The following is a 7,708-nucleotide window of genomic DNA, read 5'->3' as shown; positions in this document are numbered from 1 at the left end:
AAAGTTAGGAAGCTGATGCAGTAGTCCTTGAAAGCTGATCGGGATAGTCAAGGTACTGACACTCTAACATATTGACTCTTTATAACCCCATATAATTCCTTGTATTTCATTAGATTACCTATGAATAAAGGAGGTACTCTCTAGAAAGGAAGGAGCAAGCTCATAATCAGAGAGTAAGTGAGAAATAGATGTGTAACTATAAAGAGAGCCCAAGTCTAGGGCTGGAAACTTCACATTGTGGTTTAGGGCAGCCTTACTCTCTCATCTCTTCATCTCTGCCTAGTCCTTCTCCAACAAATCATCTGGCAGAATGCAAATTCTTTTTAGTGTAAGCCAATATTTGTACCAGTGAGAAGTAGACCTAAGTCACTCTTAGTAGCCTTTTTCAGTTGACTGAGCAGAGGGTTCCTAATTACAGGCTTAAAACTCAACATTCTAAAAACTAAGATCATGGCATCTAGTACATCACTTTATGGCAAATAGATGGGGAAAAAATAGAAACGGTGACAGACTTTGTTTTCTTGGGCTCCAAAATCACTGAGGGTGGTGACTGCAACCATGAAATGAAAAGACACTTGCTCCTTGGGCAAAAAGCTATGACAAACCTAGATAGCATATTAAAAAGCAGAGACATCACTTCGCCAACAAAGGTCCACATAGTCAAAGGTATGGTTTTTTGAGTAGTCATGTATGGATGTAAGAGTTGGACCATAAAGAAGGCTGAGTGCCAAAGAATTGATGCTTTTGAACTATGGTGTTGGAGAATATGCTGGAGAGTTCCTTGGGCAGCAAGGAGATACAGCCAGTCTATCCTAAAGGAAATCAGTTCTGAATATTCATTGGAAGGACTGACGCTGAAGCTGAAGCTCCAATACTTTGGCCACCTGATGCGAAGAATTGACTCATTGGTAAAGACCCTGATGCTGGGAAGGATTGAGGGCAGGAGGAGAAGGGGGTGACAGAGGACCATCAACTCAGTGGACATAAGTTTGAGTAAACTTTGGGAGATGGTTGAGGACCAGGCAGTCTGGCATGCTGCAGTCCATAGGGTCGCAAAGAGTTGTACACTACTGAGAAACGCTGGACTGGAAGAAACACAAGCTGGAATCAAGATTGCCGGGAGAAATATCAATAATCTCAGATATGCAGATGACACCACCCTTATGGCAGAAAGTGAAGAAGAACTAAAAAGCCTCTTGATGAAAGTGAAAGAGGAGAGTGAAAAAGTTGGCTTAAAGCTCAACATTCAGAAAACGAAGATCATGGCATCTGGTCCCATCACTTCATGGGAAATAGATGGGGAAACAGTGGACACAGTGTCAGACTTTATCTTTTGGGGGCTCCAAAATCACTGCAGATGGTGATTGCAGCCATGAAATTAAAAGACGCTTATTCCTTGGAAGAAAAGTTATGACCAACCTAGACAGCATATTCAAAAGCAGAGACATTACTTTGCCAACAAAGGTCCGTCTAGTCAAGGCTATGGTTTTTCCTGTGGTCATGTATGGATGTGAGAGTTGGACTGTGAAGAAGGCTGAGCGCCGAAGAATTGATGCTTTTGAACTGTGGTGTTGGAGAAGACTCTTGAGAGTCCCTTGGACTGCAAGGAGATCCAACCAGTCCATTCTGAAGGAGATCAGCCTTGGGATTTCTTTGGAAGGAATGATGCTAAAGCTGAAACTCCAGTACTTTGGCCACCTCATGCGAAGAGTTGACTCATTGGAAAAGACTCTAATGCTGGGAGAGATTGGGGGCAGGAGGAGAAGGGGATGACAGAGGATGAGAAGGCTGGATAGCATCACTGACTTGATGGACGTGAGTCTGAGTGAATTCCGGGAATTGGTGATGGACAGGGAGGCCTGGCGTGCTGCAATTCATGGGGTCTCAAAGAGTCGGACACGACTGAGCCACTGAACTGAACTGAGCGACCAACAGAAACAAGGCATGTTTTTTATTTTTATTATTTTTTTGTTAGGGGTAGACGCCATATGGAACAGAGAGCATCAGAATAACAGCTGGAGTCTAGGGAGCACTTACAGGCAATTTTTGAAATGCTTGTCATGAGAAGATAGATTAATCATCATTAAAACATTTATTGAATACCTGGTCAGTGCTAAACATTGGACAGGGGCTGGTGATAAACCGGTGAGTGGAACATACAGGGTGGCGACTGCCCTCATGGAGTTTTCAGCGTTCAGTGAACACATAGGCAGAAAACAAGTTGTGTTATTCAGGTGCACAGGAAACAAGGGCTTGTAAAAGGAAATTTAACCCGGTCAGTTAAATCTGGGGGATTTCCAAAGAGGAATCTATGCTTATATTAATAAAGTAATAGAAATTTACTTTTATTACTTTTTATTGAGGTATAGTTTATTCATAATATTCTGTTAGTTTCAGGTGAACATCACAGTGCTTAAGAATTTTTATAGTTTTTTTTTTTGTTGTTGTTGTTGTTGCCATTGCTTAGTTGTTAAGTGTATCTGGCTCTTTGTGACCCCACGGGCCTTAGCTTGTCAGGCTCCTTTGTCCATGGTATTTCTCTGGCAAGAATACTTGAGTGGGCTGCCATTTCATTCTCCAGGGGATCTTCCCAACCCATGGATCAAATCTGCAACTCCTTCACTGGGAGGCGGATTCTTTACTGCTGAATCACCAGGGAAGCTCTTTTATGGTTTATACTCCATTAAAAGTTATTACAAGATAATGGCTATGGTTTCATGTGCTATGCGGTTTCTTTGTCCTTTATCTGGAAAATTGTTTTTGAATGCATGAGAGTGAAAAGTGTAAGTGCCTCTGAAGAGCCAAGGCAAAATACACTGAAGAAATGAAGTTGAAGTGACAGTGAGGGAAAAACCTGGGACACTATTTCATAGTCATACAGTCAGCTGTGTTCTTTGAACAGAAGTTTGTTGCCATCTCAGGGCCTTTGCACTTGCCTCTAATGATGCTGCTCATCAAGACCTCATGGCAGTCTTCTTCACATTCTCACAGTCCCCTTTTCATAAGCCCCTTATTGAAACTAGTCCCTGCTTATCACTCTCTCACACAGCCTTTTGTTTTCTTCATTTGTGATGGTCTTGGTTTTTCTCCCATTTAGTTTTCTTAATGACATTTATCCCCCACTAGATTGTATGCTCCAAGAGCCCAGGCCGCTGCAACTCTTATTCATATCACCTGGCCTGCGTCTGACACATGGTAAGTGATCAATATATACTGCCAAGTGAGACAGAATGAAGGAGTTACATATATATCAATAATCGAAAAATAGAGAAGGATAAATACATGCATAAGAAGGTTTATTCTGTTTTGAGTTAATAATTTCTTTTGCACAATGTTAACCTTGTTATAGTCCCTTCACATAGCAAAATTCCCATAAAACTCCCTCAAAGATGAAACTGCTACACAATTCTTTATTGAAGATGAGAAATGAACTTTGTTGTTTGCATAATCTGAGGTTCGGAGAAGGCAGTGGCACCCCACTCCAGTACTCTTGCCTGGAAAATCCCATGGACCGAGGAGCCTGCTGGGCTGCAGTCCATGGGGTCGTTAAGAGTCAGACACGACTGAGCGACTTCACTTTCACCTTTCACTTTCATGCATTGGAGAAGGAAATGGCAACCCACTCCAGTGTTCTTGCCTGGAGAATCCCAGGGATGGAAGAGCCTGGTGGGCTGCCGTCTATGGGGTCGCACAGAGTCGGACACGACTGAAGCGACTTAGCAGCAGCAGCAAAGGTTTAGTTTTAAAAAGCCTCTGGAAATTTACTTTGAAGCACATAAAAAGGATAGAGTAATGGATAGAGAGGTAGATGGATATAAAATAAAACAAGTTTACTAAAAATGTGACTTCAAAATTTTGATTATGGTTAGACAGGTGTTCATTGTAAAGTCCTTTTAATACTGCACATTTTCATAAATGAAGTTTAGAAAGAAAGGGTATCTGAGTGTTCCTCCTCTCAACAGAATTTATGTTTAATCTTTATTGATATTAATAAAGACATTAAATTTTTTATATTTAATTTAGTACTTTCTGTATCTTTAGGGTAGATGATTAGCAGGGAAATAGTCAAGAAAATCCTTTACAATATACTGATTAAGTAACAAGTGATATACTTCTATTTGGTATGATTTCCAGTAGAGAATTATGTACTTACATGATTGACTGGAAGTTTGGAAAACTAGAGCCCATGGCTCTCTACTATTCTTCCAACCTGAGGTCTGGCTGCTGGTTCCAGGGGACTGAGTAAAGTCAGAAGTGGAAGCTGATGCCCAGGTGTTATCTGTTGTAACAGGAGAAATAATTTTCTAGCTTGTGACTCACAGTCCTATTATCTAAGGAAATGTGCCCTTGTCATCATTAAAATGGTTCAGTATCTTTCTGTCCCTTAAGTCTATTTGACTTTGTAGCTGCTCTTGCTGTTGATGGGGCCAGGATGGAAGAAACCTGTTACATTAATCACAACAACCATCATCTGAATGGGTGTTACTGGCTTATTAATGTACTTCTATTTGCTTATTCAGTTGTCCCAACAAAGCTATGATGCAAATAGGCCAGGTAATATTATGCACCCCACCTATTTTACAGATCGAGGCAATGTGTGAGAGACATGGCCAATTTCACGGTAGGGCATTGAGGAGCTGAAATTAGGACTGAGGTTCCCGCCTTCTAATCTGGTCAGTCATCCTTACTTCATGCCCAACTGAAAATACAATTTCTCACTGCCAGAATGTTTCACATTTGGAAAAGAGTGAAGCTTTGGAGGAAATAGGATATCAGGGAAAAGCCATGTGAAGGTAGCCGCAGGTAAGGTGAACTCTCCCCGGGTTGAATTCATGCCATGTCACCACCAAAGCTCCGATCCATTTCTCCATCCCATTCTTCCAAGTTTAATGCAGCGTCTCTCCCTTGAAAAGTTAAATCTCTGCTTGATTCTCCTGCAGTGAATTTCTCTGAGCTGGTTACTACTCTTTTAGGATGAGGAGTAGTCAGTCGATGGGAACTGTTTCTATGCTTGTCGCATGCTACTCAGTCTCCCCCTCCCCACGTGCCTGTTCTTGCCGAGGTGGAAAGATAACTACCTTTGTGCTTATTCCAGTAGCTCCCAGGGAAGCTATTAGAGTCCAAGTGTGTCCACTGCTCATGACTTGTTCAGTTCAGCTCAGTTCAGTTCAATCGCTCAGTCGTGTCTGACTCTTTGAGACCCCATGAAATGCAGCATGCCAGGCCTCCCTGTCCATCACCAACTCCCGGAGTTCACTCAGACTCACATCCATCAAATCAGTGATGCCATCCAGCCATCTCATCCTCTGTCATCTCCTTCTCCTCCTGCCCCCAATCCCTCCCAGCATCAGAGTCTTTTCCAATGAGTCAACTCTTCGCATGAGGTGGCCAAAGTACTGGAGTTTCAGCTTTAGCATCATAACTTCCAAAGAAATCCCAGGGCTGATCTCCTTCAGAATGGACTGGTTGGATCTCCTTGCAGTCCAAGGGACTCTCAAGAGTCTTTTCCAACACCACATTTCAAACACATCCATTCTTCAGCGCTCAGCCTTCTTCACAGTCCAACTCTCACATCCATACATGGCCACAGGAAAAACCATAGCCTTGACTAGACAGACCTTAGTCGACAAAGTAATATCTCTGCTTTTGAATATGCTGTCTAGGTTGGTCATAACTTTTCTTCCAAGGAGTAAGTGTCTTTTAATTTCATGGCTGCAGTCACCATCTGCAGTGATTTTGGAGCCCAAAAGACTTGTAATACCACTTAATTCCCCTTTATTTTTGGTTTCTTGGTAGGAATGTTAATGAGTATTGACTATGGAATAAGACATCCCTGAGTCTGAAACTCTACTCACCCTTTCCTACCTGTGCCATCAGGCAAGTTGCTTGGCCTCCCAAAGTAGCATGTTTTAATCTATAAAATGAGATTAATTATAGGACTTGCCCTGTGGAGCTGTTGTGAGGTTTAAATGGAATAACACCCATTCCACACATGAAGGATGCAACTCAGTACTTCCTGCTTGGTAGATGCTCATAAGTATTGGTAAGAATTTTAATAATTCAGAGTTAAAACATAAAAGTACTCTTCATATACTTGATAAAATTCATCTTACTATCTGCACTTCCCCAGTGGCTTATTGGTAAAGAACTCGCCTGCTAATGTAGGAGGTACCGGTTCAAACTCTGGTGGAGAAAATCCCCTGGAGAAAGAAATCTTACTGTCTAATTAGAAGGAATAACATTTACACACAACTTTTTCTTCCTCCTTCCTTCCCTCCCTTCCTCCCTCCCCCTTCTGTCCCTCTTCTGTCCTTCATTTCTTCCCTCCCTCCCTCCTTCTTTTCTCCTCCCAGGACTTCCCTCTTTCCTTCTGTCCTGTAGACTGAAAAAAAGGCACAACATGAGAGCTGAGAGTTAAGTTTTCCTGGGGGCAAAATGAGGACTATTGCCCTGGAAACAGGATTTCAGGTAGCTCTGAGAAACTGTGCCGAAGAGATAGCAGGGGAGTCAGTATGTACGTGATTTGAGTAAAGAAGGGCACATGCAGTCAAACACACATTTTGGCAGAACTTGCCGCTAGTCCAGGGAGCAGATGTCATCATTAATGATCTTAGCGTTTTTCTCAGATGTGAGGAGATGCAAGATTTGGGCTCATAAAATATTCTGGAAATATCTAACTATCTGAGTAACCCTTCTGCCAATTTTTCCCAGAACACAGTGCCTCATTCCTTATCTCCTCCCTGAACTCATTTCAGGGGGTGTTGAAGGTCAGCGACTGCAATGGCTCATGATATATTCCTTGTAGAGGTAGCAGACAAGTGCCAGAAGTTGACACTTCATTTTCCCCTCCTTCCTATCCTCACCCACCCCATTCCTTCCTTCTTTCCGTATTCACATCTTTACTGAGCGTCTCTATCATGTGAGGCAGTCCCTACTCTCATGGATGCTGCAGGCTACTGTAGAAGACAAATTATTAAAGTAATTACACAAATGGATGTAAGATTATATCTCTAGTAATTACTACAGAGCTACAGAGTATATCACAGGAGGCCTTGACTTAATAGGGAAGCTTCCCTGAAATTGTTACCAAGCAAAAGGGCTCATTGCTTGATGTGCATAAAAGCCAATACTATATATACTCAGTTGTTCAGTCATGTCCAACTCTTTGTGATCCCATGGACTGTAGCCCACCAGGCTTCTCTGTCCATGGGATTTTCCAAGCAAGAGTACTGGAGTGGGTTGTCATTTTGGTACCAGCTTTTCAGAAGTTTTATTTTGAAGTTCACTGGCAAGGAGATGCGGGCAGGGCTCAAATCTGTGTCTTTGATCTGGGGTCTGGTTAAACGTTTATGAATTAATGGTAGCTGGGTTGGTCTGCACAAATGCTGGTGGGGCAGGTTGCCATTAGTGAGCTTTGGAACATGATCATCTATGGTAAAATATGGTTCAGGCTTCAACATGGGATCCTCAAGGACCATGGGCCCTTCACTTCTGAAAAGATTCTGGCATTCAAGTTCCAGCCATGCCCTGATCCTTTGGTTTCCTGGGGGTTGTGGTGGGTTCTTTGGTTCTGGGTATTATTTGAGGTCAACAATTCTCTCCTCTGCACTCACCTTGGCTGCCTGGCTTGCATTTGGTTCTCTTGTCTTTGAAAAAGTCTCAGTGACTTGTTGGAAACAGAACCAGTTAGGCGTGGTTCTGTGGTTCC

This window comes from Ovis aries, chromosome 15 (assembly GCF_016772045.2).
Source record: "Ovis aries strain OAR_USU_Benz2616 breed Rambouillet chromosome 15, ARS-UI_Ramb_v3.0, whole genome shotgun sequence".
Classification (NCBI taxonomy): Eukaryota; Metazoa; Chordata; class Mammalia; order Artiodactyla; family Bovidae; genus Ovis; species Ovis aries.
Note: the sequence above shows the minus strand (reverse complement) of the source record.